Source organism: Ranitomeya imitator, chromosome 2 (genome assembly GCF_032444005.1).
Source record: "Ranitomeya imitator isolate aRanImi1 chromosome 2, aRanImi1.pri, whole genome shotgun sequence".
NCBI classification, from domain to species: Eukaryota; Metazoa; Chordata; class Amphibia; order Anura; family Dendrobatidae; genus Ranitomeya; species Ranitomeya imitator.
Genome location: NC_091283.1, coordinates 407577937 through 407600513, shown reverse-complemented (window position 1 = coordinate 407600513; position 22577 = coordinate 407577937). Strand labels below are relative to the sequence as shown.

General features: G+C 41.0%; 1 protein-coding gene across 3 annotated transcripts in view; it reads right to left on the bottom strand.

The window, feature by feature from the left end:
- KCNJ16 (potassium inwardly rectifying channel subfamily J member 16) overlaps positions 1-22346 on the bottom strand; it is a 64086-nt gene extending 41740 nt beyond the window's left edge. Inside the window, exon 1 of one of the 3 annotated variants that reach the window (XM_069750706.1) lies at positions 22212-22346. The gene's annotated coding sequence lies outside the window, so the exon portion shown is untranslated. Of the gene's footprint in view, positions 1-13484; positions 13669-22211 lie in introns of those variants that run through there. The other 2 variants (XM_069750711.1, XM_069750705.1) reach the window with 2 other exon arrangements.
- Positions 22347-22577: the final 231 nt, after the last annotated feature.

The following is a 22577-nucleotide window of genomic DNA, read 5'->3' as shown; positions in this document are numbered from 1 at the left end:
AGTTCTCCCATCCCCTTTATTAATTTTGTTGCCCTCCTTTGTACTCTCTCTAGTTCCATTATATCCTTCCTGAGCACCGGTGCCCAAAACTGGACACAGTACTCCATGTGCGGTCTAACTAGGGATTTGTACAGAGGCAGTATAATGCTCTCATCATGTGTATCCAGACCTCTTTTAATGCACCCCATGATCCTGTTTGCCTTGGCAGCTGCTGCCTGGCACTGGCTGCTCCAGGTAAGTTTATCATTAACTAGGATCCCCAAGTCCTTCTCCCTGTCAGATTTACCCAGTGGTTTCCCGTTCAGTGTGTAATGGTGATATTGATTCCCTCTTCCCATGTGTATAACCTTACATTTATCATTGTTAAACCTCATCTGCCACCTTTCAGCCCAAGTTTCCAACTTATCCAGATCCATCTGTAGCAGAATACTATCTTCTCTTGTATTAACTGCTTTACATAGTTTTGTATCATCTGCAAATATCGATATTTTACTGTGTAAACCTTCTACCAGATCATTAATGAATATGTTGAAGAGAACAGGTCCCAATACAGACCCCTGCGGTACCCCACTGGTCACAGCGACCCAGTTAGAGACTATACCATTTATAACCACCCTCTGCTTTCTATCACTAAGCCAGTTACTAACCCATTTACACACATTTTCCCCCAGACCAAGCATTCTCATTTTGTGTACCAACCTCTTGTGCGGCACGGTATCAAACGCTTTGGAAAAATCGAGATATACCACGTCCAATGACTCACCGTGGTCCAGCCTATAGCTTACCTCTTCATAAAAACTGATTAGATTGGTTTGACAGGAGCGATTTCTCATAAACCCATGCTGATATGGAGTTAAACAGTTATTCTTATTGAGGTAATCCAGAATAACATCCCTCAGAAACCCTTCAAATATTTTACCAACAATAGAGGTTAGACTTACTGGCCTATAATTTCCAGGTTCACTTTTAGAGCCCTTTTTGAATATTGACACCACATTTGCTATGCGCCAGTCCTGCGGAACAGACCCTGTCACTATAGAGTCCCTAAAAATAAGAAATAATGGTTTATCTATTACATTACTTAGTTCTCTTAGTACTCGTGGGTGTATGCCATCCGGACCCGGAGATTTATCTATTTTAATCTTATTTAGCCGGTTTCGCACCTCTTCTTGGGTTAGATTGGTGACCCTTAATATAGGGTTTTCATTGTTTCTTGGGATTTCACCTAGCATTTCATTTTCCACCGTGAATACCGTGGAGAAGAAGGTGTTTAATATGTTAGCTTTTTCCTCGTCATCTACAACCATTCTTTCCTCACTATTTTTTAAGGGGCCTACATTTTCAGTTTTTATTCTTTTACTATTGATATAGTTGAAGAACAGTTTGGGATTAGTTTTACTCTCCTTAGCAATGTGCTTCTCTGTTTCCTTTTTGGCAGCTTTAATTAGTTTTTTAGATAAAGTATTTTTCTCCCTATACTATAGTTTTTTAGAGCTTCAATGGTGCCATCCTGCTTTAGTAGTGCAAATGCTTTCTTTTTACTGTTAATTGCCTGTCTTACTTCTTTGTTTAGCCACATTGGGTTATTCCTATTTCTAGTCCTTTTATTCCCACAAGGTATAAACTGCTTACACTGCCTATTTAGGATGTTCTTAAACATTTCCCATTTATTATCTGTATTCTTATTTCTGAGGATATTGTCCCAGTCTACCAGATTAAGGGCATCTCTAAGCTGGTCAAACTTTGCCTTCCTAAAGTTCAGTGTTTTTGTGACTCCCTGACAAGTCCCCCTAGTGAAAGACAGGTGAAACTGTACAATATTGTGGTCGCTATTTCCTAGATGCCCGACCACCTGCAGATTTGTTATTCTGTCAGGTCTATTAGATAGTATTAGGTCTAAAAGTGCTGCTCCTCTGGTTGGATTCTGCACCAATTGTGAAAGATAATTTTTCTTGGTTATTAGCAGAAACCTGTTGCCTTTATGGGTTTCACAGGTTTCTGTTTCCCAGTTAATATCCGGGTAGTTAAAGTCCCCCATAACCAGGACCTCATTATGGGTTGCAGCTTCATCTATCTACTTTAGAAGTAGACTTTCCATGGTTTCTGTTATATTTGGGGGTTTGTAACAGACCCCAATGAGAATTTTGTTACCATTTTTCCCTCCATGAATTTCGACCCATATGGACTCGACATCCTCATTTCCTTCGCTAATATCCTCCCTTAAAGTGGACTTTAGACAAGACTTTACATAGAGACAAACCCCTCCTCCTCTCCGATTTTTACGATCCTTTCTATACAGACCAATGATCAGCTGATCATCCCCATCCAGCTCTTGGAATCCTCACCAAACAGCTAATCACAGGTGCAGTTCCTGGAACACCGAACAATCAGCTCATCACGGCAGGTCCAGCTCTTGAAGGCCCCAAAGATCAGCTGATCCACAGATATACCTCTTGGAACCCCTAATGATCAACGGCCTCCACCATAGTTCTGGCCACCCGTACACCACTTTAGCAGCAGTTACTGCAAGAAAGACATCAGGAGAGTGACCCTGTAATAATTGGATGTGTCGATTTGATGGTTCCTTCTAGTAATAAGTGGATGTGTAGGTTTCATGGTTCCTTCCATCTATACCTTTTGGCACATAGGGTGTGGACATCAAGCAGAGTGTAGCCTCTGGATTAGAAGTGCTTTTTCTCACCTCTCCATGGAGCACTAGGAGCAGCTCCGGAGAATTTCTATATGTAGATTGTGAGCCCTCGTGGGCAGTGTCCTCTCTCCTCCTGTACCAGTTGTGACTTGTATTGTTCAAGATTATTGTAGCTGTTTTTATTATGTATACCCCTCCTCACATGTAAAGCGCCATGGAATAAATGGCGCTATAATAATAAATAATAATAATATTATATAATGGGCATCCCTATTATACTTGTAGGTAAGCCAGTGGTGATTTCAATCAAGTATTATCCCTAGCCAAGTGTTGCCGTCTGTATATTTACTGACCACAAAGACACAAGGCGTCTACTTAAAAGTCAAGTTTTTGTGTTTTCACCATTTAAGACAAGTTGCTCCAATCTGAAAGATGAAGAAGCTGATTAGGAAATACCTCTGTGAAACCAGCACAAGTGACTTCATCTAGATCCAGCTGGTCAGTGCTCGTCTACAAAGCTTCAGAGAGGAAAAAACGTCAACGTGTGAGTGCGTGTAGGAAAAGCCTCATCAGGCGCCAGCAGAACATCAGCACATATGAAGAGGCCTCTTATCTGATGATCTCTGGCTCAAAGCAAAGGCTGAAGACACCCAAATATTTAACACCCCCATTCACCTGTATCGATGGAATCAGAAATCTGCAGCACAACTTGCAACAAAATCTGCATGTAACATTTGCTGCGGATTCAAAGCAAATTTATAGCAAAATCTGTAATGGAAAGTATCCATCACTACTGGTGTCCGGAGATGTTGGATCCGGTGACCGCTATGGCACACATGCATATTTGAGTCAGCCTTGTATTTAGTGAAGAAATTGACCGTTGTCTACAGCTTATACCCCGAGGGAAAAAAGGATCAGGACAGTTGTGTAACGAGAGTCTGATAGGCCCCGGAGAAAGATTTGGAACAGACCCCCCCTCATCCTGAATAAAAAAAAAAAAATATATATATATATATATATATACACAGTTGTGTGAAAAGGTGTTTGCCCCTTCCTGATTTTCCTATTCTTTTGCATGTTTGTCACACGTACAGTGCCGATTTTGCAAGTTTGCCCACTGACAAAGACATGAACAGTCTATAATTTTAAGGGTAGATTAATTTTAACATTGAGAGTTAGAATATCAAAAATAAAATCCAGAAAATCACATTGTATAAATTATATACATTTGTTTGCATTTTGCAGTGAGAAATAAGTATTTGATCCCCTACAAACCATTAAGAGTTCTGGCTCCTACAGACCAGTTAGACGTTCCTAATCAACTCGTTACCTGCAATAAAGACAGCTGTCTTGCATAGTCACCTTTATAAAAGATTCCTGTCCACAGACTCAATTAATGAGTCAGACTGTAACCTCTACAACATGGGCAAGGCCAAAGAGCTTTATAAGGATGTCAGGGACAAGATCATAGACCTGCACAAAGTTGGAATGGGCAACAAACCCATAAGTAAGACACTGGGTGAGGAGTCAACTGTTGATGCAATAGTAATAAAATGGAACAAATACAAAATGACTGTCAATCGACATTGATCTTTGGCACCATGCTAAATCCCTCCTCGTGGGATATCCTTGATCATGAGGAAGGTGAGAGATCAGGCTTAAACTACATAGGGGGAACTTGATAATGATCTGAAGGCAAATGGGATCACAGTCACCAACAAAACCATTGCTAAAACATTGCACCATAAAGGTTTAAAATCCTGCAGTGCCCGCAAGGTGCCCCTGCTCAAGGAGGCACATGTGCAGGCCCACCTGAAGTTTGCCAATGAAAACCTGGATGATTCTGTGAGTGATTGGGAGAAGGTTCTTTGGTCAGATGAGACAAAAATTGAGATCTTAGGCATTAACTCAACTTGCTGTGTTTGGAGGAAGAGAAATGCTGCCTATGACCCAAAGAATACCATCCCCATTGTCAAGCATGGAGGTGGAAACATTGTTTTGGGGGTGGTTCTCTGCAAAGGGCACAGGACTGATGAAGGACACAGTCCGAAATGCGCGTCGGGGTGCGCTGTACCTGGAGGATCGGACAGCTTCTGGAGGAGGTAACTTGCTGTTTGTTTAGGGTACTCTGCACTTCCCCCTTTTGGTCTCTGGCTTTGGCGTTGCCATTTATATGGGCCATTGACCCATTGTATATGCACAATGCACTTTGCTACCTATTCGGGTGATATAAGTTTTGGTGCCCTCTATATTTTTACGCTGTTGCATACCCATACATGCCATTGGTCCAGCGTATATGCACATTGCACTTTACTTTAATTAATTTGATGTTATATAATTGACCGTGCACTCTATAAAAATACATATAATTATATATTTTTTTTCACACGCTTACACATTCACTTTACAGCCATACCAGTTTTTGATCTCTTTTTTTATATAATTGGCACACATTTCGGCTTGTTTTAATCACACTTTTTTGTTATATCCACATAGTTTACATTCACCCTCTGCTTTTATTGACACACATATTTGCATATATTTTTTATATATAGTTTTTTATCTTTTTGCAGTGCAGCACGAGTTATACAGATATATAGATTTGTATATATATATATATATACACACATTATCATCATTACTATTTTTTATTATTATTTATTATTATTATTATTTTTTTACATATTATATTTATATATATTTTTTCTTCACGTATAGTTGTTTTTATTTTTTTCCCCATATTATTATTGCAGAGTGCCGTTACTTCCAGCTTATATATGGTATTTGGCCTTTTAACCCCCTTTATACATACCTCATCTCCTTTTTGCATCCGTTTTAATCTTTGCTATTTTGCATAATCTTTTTTGTATAAATTGTCCTCCAGTTACAGGCACACTACTGTTATTGTTGTTTATTGTCCATTACACATATATTTTTATATATATTCTTCAATAAAGGTATATTCTTTTGTACTATAACCGTTTGGTTTCATTTTTTACCTTGGTCTTCACGTATTGGTATTATATCCACATTTACATATGTATTGATCTCCATGCATAGGGTTCTCCTTTGTACTCAATAACCGAAAGGTCTGCCATTCATTGATTTAGCAGTGGCTTTTTCTTTTCATGCACTCTATTTTTCACTTGGGCACGAACACATTACCCGTATTATTATTTTTATGTTAATGATATATACAGTTAGGGCCAGAAATATTTGGACAGTGACACAATTTTCGCGAGTTGGGCTCTGCATGCCACCACATTGGATTTGAAATGAAACCTCTACAACAGAATTCAAGTGCAGATTGAAACGTTTAATTTGAAGGGTTGAACAAAAATATCTGATAGAAAATGTAGGAATTGTACACATTTCTTTACAAACACTCCACATTTTAGGAGGTCAAAAGTAATTGGACAAATAAACATAACCCAAACAAAATATTTTTATTTTCAATATTTTGTTGCAAATCCTTTGGAGGCAATCACTGCCTTAAGTCTGGAACCCATGGACATCACCAAACGCTGGGTTTCCTCCTTCTTAATGCTTTGCCAGGCCTTTACAGCCGCAGCCTTCAGGTCTTGCTTGTTTGTGGGTCTTTCCGTCTTAAGTCTGGATTTGAGCAAGTGAAATGCATGCTCAATTGGGTTTAGATCTGGAGATTGACTTGGCCATTGCAGAATGTTCCACTTTTTGGCACTCATGAACTCCTGGGTAGCTTTGGCTGTATGCTTGGGGTCATTGTCCATCTGTACTATGAAGCGCCGTCCAATCAACTTTGCAGCATTTGGCTGAATCTGGGCTGAAAGTATATCCCGGTACACTTCAGAATTCATCTGGCTACTCTTGTCTGCTCTTATGTCATCAATAAACACAAGTGACCCAGTGCCATTGAAAGCCATGCATGCCCATGCCATCACGTTGCCTCCACCATGTTTTACAGAGGATGTGGTGTGCCTTGGATCATGTGCCGTTCCCTTTCTTCTCCAAACTTTTTTCTTCCCATCATTCTGGTACAGGTTGATCTTTGTCTCATCTGTCCATAGAATACTTTTCCAGAACTGAGCTGACTTCTTGAGGTGTTTTTCTGCAAATTTAACTCTGGCCTGTCTATTTTTGGTATTGATGAATGGTTTGCATCTAGATGTGAACCCTTTGTATTTACTGTCATGGAGTCTTCTCTTTACTGTTGACTTAGAGACAGATACACCTACTTCACTGAGAGTGTTCTGGACTTCAGTTGATGTTGTGAACGGGTTCTTCTTCACCAAATTAAGTATGCGGCGATCATCCACCACTGTTGTCATCCGTGGACGCCCAAGCCTTTTTGAGTTCCCAAGCTCACCAGTCAATTCCTTTTTTCTCAGAATGTACCTAACTGTTGATTTTGCTACTCCAAGCATGTCTGCTATCTCTCTGATGGATTTTTTCTTTTTTTTCAGCCTCAGGATGTTCTGCTTCACCTCAATTGAGAGTTCCTTTGACCGCATGTTGTCTGCTCACAGCAACAGCTTCCAAATGCAAAACCACACACCTGGAATCCACCCCTGACCTTTTAACTACTTCATTGATTACAGGTTAATGAGGGAGACGCCTTCAGAGTTAATTGCAGCCCTTAGAGTCCATTGTCCAATTACTTTTGGTCCCTTGAAAAAGAGGACGCTATGCATTACAGAGCTATGATTCCTAAACCCTTTCTCCGATTTGGATGTGGAAACTGTCATATTGCAGCTGGGAGTGTGCACTTTCAGCCCATATTATATATATATAATTGTATTTCTGAACATGTTTTTGTAAACAGCTAAAATAACAAAACTTGTGTCACTGTCCAAATATTTCTGGCCCTAACTGTATATATATTTTTTTTGTATATATTTTTTTGCCCATTGGATTTATTTATTTATTCATTTTGCCACTGCTTTCTTCTTCTTTTACTACTTACTGGTAGAGATGATAACAGATAGCTACAAAGAGTCATGTCATATAGTAAATCATTACCCATTACCCAGCACAATACCGCCATATTACTGACCTTCCCATTCTGCCTCTGTATTCTCCTGTACATGGCGTGTGACACGTGTAAACTTGCCATAAATTTACTCATAAAATCATTGTAAAATTTAGACTAAGAAGACAAAAAACACAAGAAAGTAACAGATCCAAGGTCACCCATATGCAGAGCGATTACACTGATGTAACGGTACTGAAAATGTCCAATTAAAGGGATATTCCAGGTTTTTCCAGCTGCAGGTTGTTTTTAAAAGCCCTATTCTCTACTCATCATCCCCAGTTCCAAGGCAGAAACTTTGCTGTTGCTGTTGGTGACAATCATTGAGCTTAGCGACTCAGGTCTTTCAGAGCCAACTGATTGGCAACAGCGCTGTCAACATGGCATAAGTGCTACAGAGAATAACAGACACTAAAAGCAGCGAATTCAGTGCAAGACCAGGGAATGGTGAGTAAAGCACATTTTGTTTGTTTTTAAACAAGCTTCATTAGGGGGGGATGGATAACCCCTTTAAGCAGTGTTTGTCATTTTCCATATTAATGCCACCTAATGGTATCCGTAGTACAGCTCTGGCAAAAATTATGAGACCACTGCACAGTTTTAAAAAAAAATCAGCTTCTCTATATGTCTGAAAGTCATTCCATTCTAGTGTCAGTTGAATTCCAACCAGAGTACACCTCATTCTACTTAATGTGCTTCTGATTAGGTGATCACCTGAACCAATTCTTATTTAACAAAGGAAAGTATAAAAAACACTGCTGTGGCGTTCACAATCACCTTGCAATAGGACAAGCTGGATGGTAAAGCAAGTGCTTGTAATATGCCAAAAGTAATAGGAATAAAAAAATAACTTTTAACCATGCCAAAGGAGCTGAAAAGAAAAGTCTTGAGTGAGGAAAAGAAGGGTTCAATTCTGGCTTTACTAGCAGAGGGACATAGTGAGCATCATGTTGCCTCCATCCTTAAATTTCTAAGACGGAAGTCCATTACAACAAGGTAAAGCAGCAGACATTGAGGACAACAAAGCTACAGAATGGCAGAAGGCGAAAATTACTCTCCATTGACCGGGATGACTGTCATCTTATTCAAATGTCACTCAGAAACCGGGACATCAAGTGACCTACAAAAGGAATGGCAAATGGCAGCTGGGCTGAAGTGCACGGCAAGAACATTTCGTAACAGGCTCCTAGAGGCAGAACTCAAGTCAAGGTAGAAAAAAGCCTTTCATCAATGAGAAGCAAAGGAGAGCCAGGCTGAAGTTTGCCAATGACCATAAGGATTGGACCATAGAGGACTGGAGTAAAGTAATGTTCTCTGATGAGTCTAATTTTCAGCTTTGCCCAACATCTGGTCATCTAATGGTTAGACGAAGACCTGGAGAGGCATACAAGCCACAATGTCTTGCACCCACTGTGAAATTTGGTGGAGAATCAGTGATGATCTGGGGATGCTTCAGCAAGGCTGGAATTGGGCAGGTTAATTTTTGCAAAGGACGTATAAAACAAGACGCATACAAGGCTATCCTGGAAAAACAGTTGATTCCTTCTGCTCAGACAATGTTCCCCAACTCTGAGGACTGGTTTTTCCAGTAGCATTTCAAAAACCTGACCTGCACATCCAAACATAGACTAAGTGTGAACAGGTGCTGAACCCAGAGTCGCCAACTCGTATATAGTTAAGTAAATAAGGCAGCACACTGCAGCGCTAAAACATGCAAACTTGAAAACATGAAATTTGAACTGCATTACTACACTAGAAATATGAAAAATGAGAGCTTTTAGCGCATAAAAATGGCCAATTTTATGTGTACCTGGTAGCCTCTTTACGGCATCTCTCTTATACCAGGTCCTACGCTTGACCTACCTCGCTGAGAATAAACGTCTCCATCTGAATGGGTACATGTGAAACCTCTTCCTAGACTAAAATTGTCTCTCTCTGTGGAGGGGTATTGGACCTGCTGTAATTAAAACACCTGAAGCTAGGAGGCGGAGTGCACGATCAGAAGGCTAGAGAATACATTTAAAAAACCTGACCTGCACATCCAAACATAGACTAAGTGTGAACAGGTGCTGAACCCAGAGTCGCCAACTCGTATATAGTTAAGTAAATAAGGCAGCACACTGCAGCGCTAAAACATGCAAACTTGAAAACACGAAATTTGAACTGCATTACTGCACTTGAAATATGAAAAATGAGAGCTTTTAGCGCATAAAAATGGCCAATTTTATGTGTACCTGGTAGCCTCTTTACGGCATCTCTCTTATACCAGGTCCTACGCTTGACCTACCTCGCTGAGAATAAACGTCTCCATCTGAATGGGTACATGTGAAACCTCTTCTTAGACTAAAATTCTCTCTCTCTGTGGAGGGGTATTGGACCTGCTGTAATTAAAACACCTGAAGCCAGGAGGCGGAGTGCACGATCAGAAGGCTAGAGAATACTGGTTTTTCCAGTAGGACAATGTGCCATGCCACACAGCTAAGTCAATCAATATGTGGATGAAGGACCACCACATCAAATCCCTGTCATGGCCAGCCCAATCTCCAGACCTGAAACCCATTGAAAACCTCTGGAAAGTAATCAAAAGGAAGATGGATAGTCACAAGCCATCAAGCAAAGCAGAACTGCTTAAATTTTTGTACCAGGAGTGGCATAAGGTCACTCAAAAGCAGTGTGAAAGACTGGTGGAAAGCATGCCAAGACGAAAAAAAGCTGTGACTAAAAATCATGGTTATTCCACAAAATATTGATTTCTGAACTCTTCCTGAGTTAAAACATTAGTATTGTTGTTTCTAAATGATTATGAACTTGTTTTCCTAGTATTATTTGAGGTCTGCAAGCACTGCATTTTTTTGTTATTTTGACGATTTCTCATTTTCTGAAAAAAAAAAAATACAAAATTTAGTGCTTGGAAATTCGAACATATGTTGTCAGTAGTTTATAGAATAAAAGAAAAATTTACATATTACTCAAAAATATACTTAAAAAGAGAAAAATCAGAAAAACTGAACATTTTGCAGTGGTCTCTTAATTTTTGCCAGAGCTGTATATTATCTTATACTGACCTCATAGCACTCATACATTGCTGCTGTCTAATGCCTGAATTAAACTTCTGTATAATGTGTTAATAGAACCACCATATAATGTCTAAATAATTCTCCCACATTGGCACAACTCTCACTTAAAATTATTAGAATTGACGGTGGAAAAGAGAAAGATGTTATTCCTTCTGGTCTGGACTTCTGACCATTTAAATAATAGCCTAGTTTGCCTGCCCCTAAAGCCGTCTGTGCATAGAAGATGTACATAACATGCTTGTTATTACATCATGATTAGTGATGAGTGAATATACTCGTTACTCGAGATTTCTCGAGCACGCTCGGGGGTCCTCCGAGTATTTTTTAGCGCTTGGAGATTTCATTTTTCTTTCCGCAGCTGAATGATTTACATCTGTTAGCCAGCATAAGTAGATGTGGGGATTCCCTAGCAACCAGGCAACCCCCACATGTACTTATGCTGGTTAACAGATTTAAGTCATTGAGCTGCGGCAAGAAAAACTAAATCTCCGAGCACTAAAAAATACTCGGAGGACCCCCGAGCATGCTCGAGAAATCTCGAGTAACGAGTATATTCGCTCATCACTAGTCATGATATCCCATGTGACCAAGTTGGGTGATGGGTGACGCACGTTATGACATCATAACGTGTGTCATTTTATAGTCAGAGCTGGAAGCTCCAATGAGAGCGAGCGGACGGCCATCGAGTAGCTGCTGCGGTAGACACAGGTGAGTGTGACATATCATTCTTTTACCTTGTCCATATGAATCCAGCAAATGAGCAATAGACTGGCCGTCATTTTCCTGGATTCGTTCAAATCTAATCTAAAAAAACCTCAGATCCTCAAATTTTCGTAAATTTTTAACAAATTCAATTAATTTAAAAAAGATTTGTTCATCCGGCACCGAATAGTGATTATCAAATATTCTAGATCTTTAGGTATCGATTGTGGGTTCATGTGTTTTCAGTGGGGAAAGAAGAATAATAATGGAGAATAAAAGGATCGGGCATTTCAAGTTATACTTCCCGTTCTATCACTTCCATCCAGTGATATTCGGGGAGAGTTGGGAGCCTCCACACTCATTTGGTGGTCTAGTGGACTTAATATGTATGGGGCACATATATATTTGCGCCAATAAATATCAGTTTTGCAAAGATATAGTCTATCCGGTCCTGAAAGTAAGGATCTCCCCCTGCATTAAATGTTGTCACCACAGAAAATTAATAAAAAATTCAGCAACTCAAAATGTTATCGGAGACTCGATTACAAGACATTTGATTTTTGTGGTCAGACCAAATCAAGTCTGGACAATCTGCGCAGCCTTTCATGTACGGTAGCGATAACCTAAATATTATCAAACAGCGCCCACACTATCCGGCCTGGATGATCTCCAACGGAATGGAAATATCAGGAGCCACGTAGATGAAAAAGAGGCGAAAAATTATCTGCCTGAACTTTTCCTGTGCTGCAACCTCGGAATAAAGTGATTCCATCATTTGGCAGAAACATGAAGCCGGTATCAGTTTCACAATGAAGACGTTCAGGATAGATATTTTTTCTTTGGGACGGACATAGAGATAAAAAGAGCGCTTCATAAATAGATATTTCCCACGACACAACCCCCTAATAAAAAATTGTGAGAAATATTCTGCGTTCACAAGTTCCGACAGAGCAGATTGCCCACAATAAAAGTATAAATCGATTTTAGTAACATAGCTTATCATCATGGTTCATGCAGGTAATGACCAGTTCTGTACAGACCCTGAGTTGTAAGGATAGGTTCACACTTTGCACATTTGGCTACCGTAAATCTGTTGCAAAAAAAGTAAAGAATTTGGTGCCAAATTTTCACCAAATACGCACACATTGGTAATGACCACGATGATCTGATTGTTCGCGAGTATCTTAATTCGAACTCTGCAGTGTCACATACAGTCTGAGAAGGGCCAGTGTAAATCCAGCCTTAAGCTTAGAAGCTTATTCAAAGATTAGCGCTCAACAGTCCACATCAAAATGCTCTCTGTGAACATACTCCGAATGTGATTTTCCAAAATTTTACAAAATTTACCCAAGAGTAATGTTGTACAATAAAAAATAAAATATCCATTACTAGTTGAAGGGTATAGCCAAACTAATAACAATTAGAGGGATTGTCCACCTTTGGGGTGCAATTTTTTTTTTACTTAAAAGCATGTAATTGGATCTAAAAGTAATTTTTCAATAAAACTGTTGGCTTTTACAAGGCTCTATGTTATCCAGAACATTCAGCTTTGCTGTGGTCATAAATCAGCTGAGACAACTCTGTGAAAACTCTCCCATCAGAACGTGCTCACCAACAGATACTCAGTGAACTAATTCTGCCGACAATCGACAGTGCAACACAGAGGTCAAAGAATGCAAACGGTGCAAAATTTAGAATAAAATTCAACTGCAAAAATTATTGTAAACCCCAATAATATATTCATTTAAGTAGAAAAAAATTCTCAAAAAAGTAGATAACCTCTTTTATTCCCTAAGAGTCAACTTTAGTGAGCAGCTCTGACTTTGACCCCCTATCTGCCTAAATCTCATGAACATGAAAAGTTCTGAAACTTTTTAACAAACTTTTGCACCAATTTCAAGATTTTCTATCATTGAAGAGAAACTTTCTAGGTTGAGAACCTGCATAGACCCCCATAGTTCTCACAACAGTGGATTTGTTATAGTGTATCCAGTCTAGGCTGCCCTTTGTCTCGATGACTTTGCCTTTGAAGCTTGAAGTCACCCACCTTGTAGTCCAGAGTATGAGGCCCAGGTTTCTGCCATGAAGGACATATTCCTCCTCTAAGCCATATTTTAGGTTCTTTCTGTTGTAAGAATTTACCGGTAATCAAAATGTTTTTATCTTCTCCCTGTGACTCGTACAGCAGCAGTAGCAGGCCACGGGACCGGAAACATAACTTTTGACAACCTTACAGCCAAAAAAGTCAACCAACGTGTTTTCAAGAGGGAATCCAGTTACAAGGCATTGAAGGAAACAAAGCAAATATTTGTACTGCTCTCCTGAGTCCGCCCCATATTGTAAAACTTGTTTGTTGGAGTGAACACAACCTTTCTTTTGCCACTTTAGAAGTAAACAAAGAAAAAAATGTTGTGAAAGTGAAATGGATATAAAAGGAAATTGGATCTTCAACAATGGGATCCTACTTGTCATCACCCAAGAGGTCTACTCCACAAACGAGACAGCTCTCTTTTTATTAGAATCTGGTTGTGCACGTTCGGAAATAAATGGGCATACCGGTACTTGGATTTACCATACCCGATTCTGCGGCATTAAAAGATTACCGATCAGTAAATATCCCATTATTAACCTGTTTATACAGGCAGACCGCTCTTAACGATGCACACTGAGTGATTTGTAATAGAGAGTTGAGTACAAAATAGGCTGCCTATGAACTTTTGTGCAGAACCAAAATATCATTTCACCCGTCTGTTTAGACTGCAAGATTGTAGTGAACTTGGACTATAAATAGACGTAAATTGACAAGTAAGAAGACCATATAATTAAATAAATTAGCAGCATTATTCACGGGGTCCTATATGTTAGTGCCATATGCTGGCACAAAAAAATTACAGAACAGTACCTTGTTATGCCTATAGACCTCCATTCCAAATTAGCTAGAAGTCGGACAAACTCAAACTGATGTGTCAGGCGAGATAAGGATGAGATAGTAGAAATTTCATTTCCAATCCTTTTTTTAACTAATAAGGAATAAGGAATTTAGATTATGAGCCCCAATAGAGACAGTAATGATGAAGTCTATAAAGTGCTGTGGAATATGATGGCACTATATAAACATCTTTAATAATACAGTGGCTAAGTAACAAACTCCTCCACCAAAAAGATCTAATTCCTGGTTAAAAGAATGAGAATTTTACCCCTGGACTTCCTTTTTGTATATGGAAAAGCTGTGTAGCCTAAAGCCCCCCATACATCTGGTAAAGTCGCCAATTTCTACAGGTCCAGCTTACAGTCTAATGTGTATGGGGGTCCCGGAAAAATGATTGAAGAGAAAACACCATGTGCACAGCTCACAAACTGGTGCTAAGACTTAGGTTCCCAAACCGTCAATATATGTAATGTAAAAGTCTAGCACTCAACTTCAGAAACCGTAGAAGCAATTGTAACCTTAGAAACGATTTATTAGTAGCACAAGAAACGTTTCAGTCCCTTGGGACTTTCATCAGTCACTACAATAAAAAAGGGGGGAATAACACAAAAGAAGTACATCCTGTACAAAAATAACTAAAGTATATACAAAAGAGATACACATAAACAGACAAGGTTTACATGAAGTTTAGGTCAAAAAATATACATCGTTTGTAAATATATGAGAGAGGAAGTGGTGGCAAATAGCCAGGCTAACTGTCACTAAGATGAAAAAACATGACTGAGCCAGTGGACGGGACCAAGAGAATATAGGTGGAACCGAAGGACGTGCACATCGTGCCTATGGAGGCCAACTAGGCCAGTGGTATGGAGCGAGATATAGCTATCCATGGTATAACATAGCCAGGTAGGGTGTAAATACGATGAACGAGCGTGACTAAGTGGGTAACCAGAAAAGGTAAGATGGGTAGAGCAGAACTGGTAGACCAAGGGGGAAACAAGGAAGAAAAAGGGGGAGAGACAAAGGGGAGAAAAAAGGGGGGGAGAAAAAATAGAAAAAAAAAAACAGACACACATACCATGCCTATGAAGGCCAGAGAGGCTAATTCAATATAGCTGAATGAGATATGGATAAATATGGCGCCTAAATGAGAAGGGAGCAAAGGCATATGAGTCAGAGCAAAAAGGGGGTGTAGAGACGCAAGGGAATACCCTATAGATACTCACATATGTGGAACGCCCTAGTATAAAAGGAGTATCTAGAAGTGAGCTGTAAAGGAGATACAGAAGAGGTTGTAATAGCAATGTGAAAACAAAGTGAGAACAAAGTAGGTGCGGGAGAAAATGTGATAAATATTGGTACCTGGAAAGCACATAGGATACGGTGGAAAATGTCCACCTGCCGGGTAAAGCACCCGCAACTACGGAAGAGAGCAAGGAAAAGGGTCAAAATTATGGACCAGGGAGAGAGGTATACCGACAGGAGAAGTTACCGCTGCAGAAGGATTACCTTAAGATGCTGGATGAGGAGGGGAAGAGAAACCACCTCGAGACACGGCGTCCACCGCAAGTCTGAGTAGTGGTGGGGAACGCCGAGTTAAATAGCGCCAAAAGCAGGCGCCCGGGACCAGGGGGCGGGGACTCCTGACCGGAAGTGACGACTCAATCTCACGCAGCGCCTCCGTACGCCAATGCCTATATGATAGATTTTGAAGAAAACGTTATCTATAAGAATTCCCTCTTTCAGGATCATGTTATTCTTTGGAAAAGATATATCGACGATGTATTTTGCATTTGGCAGGGGTCTCCTGAATCTCTTGATACTTCATCGTATTTACACCCTACCTGGCTATGTTATACCATGGATAGCTATATCTCTCTCCATACCACTGGCCTAGTTGGCCTCCATAGGCACGATGTGCACGTCCTTCGGTTCCACCTATATTCTCTTGGTCCTGTCCACTGGCTCAGTCATGTTTTTTCATCTTAGTGACAGTTAGCCTGGCTATTTGCCACCACTTCCTCTCTCATATATTTACAAACGATGTATATTTTTTGCCCTAAACTTCATGTAAACCTTGTCTGTTTATGTGTATCTCTTTTGTATATACTTTAGTTATTTTTGTACAGGATGTACTTCTTTTGTGTTATTCCCCCCTTTTTTTATTGTAGTGACTGATGAAAGTCCCAAGGGACTGAAACGTTTCTTGTGCTACTAATAAATCGTTTCTAAGGTTACAATTGCTTCTACGGTTTCTGAAGTTGAGTGCCTGAAAAATGATTGTCGTGCGAGATAAAAATCTGTAATGTCCGAGTTTGGAATGCCGATTCTTTTTATTTTCTAAGATGTAAGCTGCCTCCACTGCCTACAAAGTAGTCTAGTAAAGACTTTTTCATAGAGAACATGGTGAGATTTGGGTGAAATAGCTACCGGTCGAACGAGCGATCGAACCATCATTCATTCAGTCATTCTTGCATGCAGAAGCTGTGTTAAAGTGTGCTGAGCCAGCCAATGTCTAAAGGATGTGCCAGGTGCTGGTGGACTGTAAAGTGTGCTAAGTTGGATTTTTTGAGACCCGGTCCAAAATTACTCCACTGCTCTCTCATTCCACATCTATTCCGCACAACCTTCCCAAAAACTCACCACACACACTTGTCCTGGCCAAACATTCACACTTTCCCAGTAGAAGAAATGGAAAACACCTGCCAGATTCTTCTGGTGCTGGTAACTACAGTAATTTTCCTTAAGCATAAAAGATAAAAGATTGGGCATAGAAATTATGGTCTATAATACTCTATCCCTCTAATATATGCCACTTGGGGGGAGACATTAAACCCCCATGAACAGTCAACAGTTTATGAGCTCATTGCAAAAGGTGAATAATGAGAAGAATTTCTTCTCTGCCAAGTCAGTTACTTCTGGTCTAGTGAAACTATGAAGCCAAGGATTCTGGATTATCAGACTTTCTAGATAATTGACTGCTGGAAGAAAGGTATTGCACAATTTTTCCATCTTTTTGCCTAGTATTTTACTGATTTGTAGAAGTTGAAAAATAATGATGTTTGCTGTGCTGCATAACGTTAAAGATGGCTTTTGATAAACTGTGGAGACCTCAATACAATTGTCCATACACTTTAAATGCCTTTTGGCAGTATGATCATATCACTGATAGCTACTGTATTTTGGCCGACCCCCCCATGCACAAGAGCATTTGTTTGGCCAAGCGCTCTTGGTGAAGGCTTATCTCTGTGAAACTGAAATCAATTGCTGGAAGGCAATACACATTACCTCACAATATTGGGCTGTTCTGTCGGCATTAGTCTATTTTGTATAGGGGCCTTAAGAGCTTCCAGGAGTTTCGAAAAGTGGACAATCCAGTAAAGTGTCACCCAAATTGTTAGAAAAGTCTTATGTATTGTGCATCCCATTTACAAACCAGGAATATATCTAGGGGAAGGCAGGTAAGAGATTTGCCCTTGCCACAGCCAGCAAGGGGTCACTCTTGAGCCACCTAATGCAATGGTTCAAGGTATTTGCCAGGTAGCCGCATTTTACTATCCCCGTGAGGGGAATTCGGCTTTCCTCCGATTCCGTTGCTAAACTGACAGCCGGCTCAGAGAACCTGAAAAATGCCGGCTTTGTGTACTCAATTGTACACACATCTTTCAGGCATGAGTACAATTGAATCCCTGGATGCCGATACTTCCGGGGTCAGGGCCATGTTATCTGAACAAGCTGCTGATGTTTCTACTGAGGAGGACGATTCACAATAATATAAACATTCCAATTCAGTCAAAAATGCAGATGAGTTTTGATGGAAAGTATAGGGGAGAATTGGCAGATTGTATAGGGAAGAAAACTGTGAGGACGCAGTATGACGGAGAAATGTGTGAGGAGACAGTATCGGGTGAAGTGTGTTGGATAATATGGGGAGAATAGGGTGGGTGGTCAGTACAGGGGAACAAAAGTATGAGAGGCTAGTAAGGGAGGAGAACAGTATGAGGGAACAGTATAGTGGTGGAAGTGTGATGAGACAGCATGGGGAAAGACTGTGTGAAGGTAGTATGAGGGTGGTTTGATGGGACAATATGGGGGTAGAAATATGTGAGGGGACAGTATAAAGGGAGAAATGTGTGAAGAGACAGTAAGGGGGAAGCGTGAGGGGATAGTATGATGGAAGAAATGTGTGTATGGTCAGCATGAGGGGAAATGTGTGAGGTGACAGTATGGGGTGCAGTGTGAGGGAACAGTATTAAGAGACTATGAATAGACAGTATGGGGGAAATACGGGAAAATAGTGGTGGTTATAGTTTATAAGGGTGGACAGTGTGAAGGCAATATTTTATAAAAGAGAGTTTTGAGGGAGGCATGTACCATAAGAGGCACTTAATGAAGGTCATTTTTTGTGCAGGGAGCACCTTGAGAGGCAATTACGTATTCAGTGACAATTATTTATTCAGCTAGCTAATTAGCTGTCGTTCAGTGCTACTTGCCAGCTAGTGATAGCAGACCTTTAGAAAATTTCTAACCATCATTAAGGCTTATTTTATAATGAGAAAACCTGGCAGCTTGCTGTGTGTATATTGGTGAGGCCTCAGCTTAATTCACTTTTCCACAGATAATAAACATATAAAATATAACATAAAGGGTCTATTCACACTGCCCTTGCTTGTTGGGAGGACTATAGTATATTTCACAAGGACTTAAGCCCCCCCATACAGTTTATATAGCTGTGATGAGATCGTTCAGCCAGTAGATATCTGAATAAATAGGAGCACAACCTCTACCGAGTGCTCCTGTGTTCTCTATGAGAAACCCACTGCCAGACTTCTCTGGTGGCAGCATATCTCTAAAGGTACCTTCACACTGAACGATATCGCTAGCGATCCGTGACGTTGCAGCGTCCTGGCTAGCGATATCGTTGAGTTTGACAGGCAGCAGCGATCAGTATCCTGCTGTGCCATCGTTGGTCGGCGCAGAAAGTCCAGAACTTTATTTCGACGATGGACTCCCGCACACATCGCTGAATCGGCGTGTGTGACGCCGATTCAACGATGTCTTCACTGGTAACCAGGGTAAACATCGGGTTACTAAGCGCAGGGCCGCACTTAGTAACCCGATGTTTACCCTGGTTACCAGCGTAAATGTAAAAAAAACAAACAGTACATACTTACATTCCGGTGTCTGTCCTCTCCGGCGCTCTGCTTCTCTGCACTGTGTAAGCACAGCGGCCGGAAAGCACAGCGGTGACGTCACCACTGTGCTCTGCTTTCCGGCCGGTGCTTAGTGCAGAGAAGTAGAGCGCCGGAGAGGACAGACACCGGAATGTACCATAAGTATGTACTGTTTTTTTTTTTTTTACGTTTACGCTGGTAACCAGAGTAAACATTGGGTTACTAAGCGCAGCCCTGTGCTTAATAACCCAATGTTTACCCTGGTTACCAGGGGACTTCGCATAGTTGGTCACTGGAGAGCTGTCTGTGTGACAGCTCTCCAGCAACCTCACAGCGACGCTGCAGCGATCGGGATCGTTGTCTAGATCGCTGCAGCGTCGCTTAATGTGACGGTACCTTAAGGCTAGGTTCACATTGCGTTAATGGGTGTCCGCTAGCGGACTTCGTTACATGTCGCAATTAATGCTATGTAACGGATCCGTTAGCGCACCCATTGACTGCAATGTGCTAACGGATCTCTACTGCATCGCTAGCACACGATGTCCCGTTAGTTTCGGACAGACCTCGGACGCTGCAAGCAGCATCCGAGGTCCGTTCCTCGCTAGCGCAGATCGAGTATCTGCACTAGTGGGATCGCCAAACGCGATCCCTTTCAGGACATTGCGATGGCGCAATCCGCTAGCGAATGCGCTAAATGGATTACCCTAACGCAATGTGAACCTAGCCTTAGAAAACAAAAGGAGGGTTGACATTAGTCTAATGTGTATGAGGGCCTTTACTGTATATGTCAGGTGGACTCACACATCTATGGTATAGGTTTTGTACTTGACATATAACCCAGCCTGGCTAGAAGGTCTCCTGACCAGAACTCATGACCTAAAGTGAATCTGCAACTGTAACATCCAAACTATTCTGTGCTGATTTAATGGTGTCCTACAGAGGATGGTGCCTAACCGTGCCATATATTGGCCACTGAAAAATTACAGACCAATGCCAAAATAAAAGTGCCATGCAATGCTTAAAGCCAGGTGTACAAAGGTAGATTTCTGCCTACAGTGTGCGCTGACCAGTGGTATAACAAGGCGAAATATATTTAAGGCCCTTTTACATGCAACCGATGCAAACTGTGTCAGTACCATTGTTCAGTCGCCACTCAGTTTGTATATTGCTGATAGCACATCTATTTAAATAAGGAGATCATTTTACAGCCTTCACAAGTCCTTCGAACAAGCCATTGATCAAGCATTAGGCTGATCAGTGTCCGGCTTGTTCCCACAATGATCAGGAACGAGACTTCTTATGAGCCAACTAAGATTCCCAAGAACGTTGAGGTTCCTCATCAGCAACTCCAGAGAACACAGCAACAAGACTGGTCACATTTGCAATAGGAAAAGCAAACAGACTTCAGCAATCCAATGGAATGGTTTGCAAAGCAGTAAATATACACTATGTGGAAAAAAAAGTATGTGCCCCCTCCTCTTTACTCTACAGGAATTTTTCTTACGTCCTATTCTACATCCATAGACATTTTCTACAAGATTTTGGAGGCGTCTGTGGGAATTTTTCTCCCTTCATCCAGAAGAGAATTTGTGAGGTTAAACTCTGATATTGGGGAGAGACCAGAATCACGATGTCAGAGATGTTGGATAGGACTGAGGTTGGGGGTCTGTGCGGCCGGTCGTGTTCTTCCATCAAACTGCCCCAACCATGTCTGTATGGAGCTTATGGACTGGGCACTGTCATGGGGAACAGAAAAGGGCCTTCCTAAAACTGTTCCCAGAAAGCTTGAAGCTACAATTGTCCACAATGTCTTGTGCTGAAGGAGTAAAATTTCCTGTCACTTGAACTAAGAGGCTGAGGCCGACCCCAGAAAAACAGCCCATAGTATTATCCTCCTCCACCAAAACTTTACTCAGGCACAATGCAGTGGGGGTGTAAAGCAGGGGGACGACGTTCTCATGAAGTTCCTTCTTCTCAATAATATCACTCACAGGTGATGGGAAAGATTTCAGAGGAAGAACTGTCATGAACGGACTTGTTACCCCGGTAGCTGATTTTACAGGCCCGTTTTGGTATCAGGGAGCTCTTGACCACTGGCCATTCGGTCATAGTTTGCGACGTGTAATGAAGGCAACACATTATACATTTTACATACAAATGGATCAGCCCCAAAAGATCTTTTTTTAATCTAAAACCTCTGTATGTTGTCAGTGAATAAAAACATTATTGTTTACAACATCCAGAAGCTGAACACTTTTCTTCAGGTCAGGATTCAGGACAGGTTGTCAGCACCTGACTGTACCCTACCAAAATAAAATGCGGGTGGGTTAGAATAACATCCATAGGTGCCCAGCCCCTGAGATGTTTACCTGCAGAGCGGAAGTGCACTATCATCAAATCACCAGAATACTTTCATTTCAGGGAGTTGTGATAAAATTTTGTGTGGGCCTAAATAAAGCAGGAACATATTAGGTTATCCCTAGCCCTGGTGCCCAAGGGGGCATAGAGGTCCCTCAAGCACATAGGAGGACACCAATGCTAAATAGACATTGTTTATTTCAACGACATTCATTCGGGACACAATTTTCAACAAGTCGTGGGACAATACTGTAGAGTAGAATAGACCAACCTTCCCCCAAAAGTACTATAAATGATCCAGTCTGACTCCTACCTGGTGTTTCCTGGGGTCTCATGTGGCTCCGTCTGCTCCTGCGCTCACTTGTGCCTGTTAATCCTCAGGAATGGCTCTTCCTTGTTAGTATAGTTAGCAATCAGGAATTTGGGTTAAATATTTACTCTAGAAGAATGATCTGACCCTAATCACCTGTGCGAAGAGATTGGGATCTTGCTGAATGCTTGGGGACAACATATGTCACCTATTTATGTACCTACTGTGCAGCCTGTACTACAACAATACACACAATAAGTTATTATATTACATGACCAAGCACTGGTCACAGTGGTAACAACCTGCAATAACCAGACCAGACTCTGTACTGGTGTACGAGGCAATTGTGTGCACAGCAAGGATTTCATG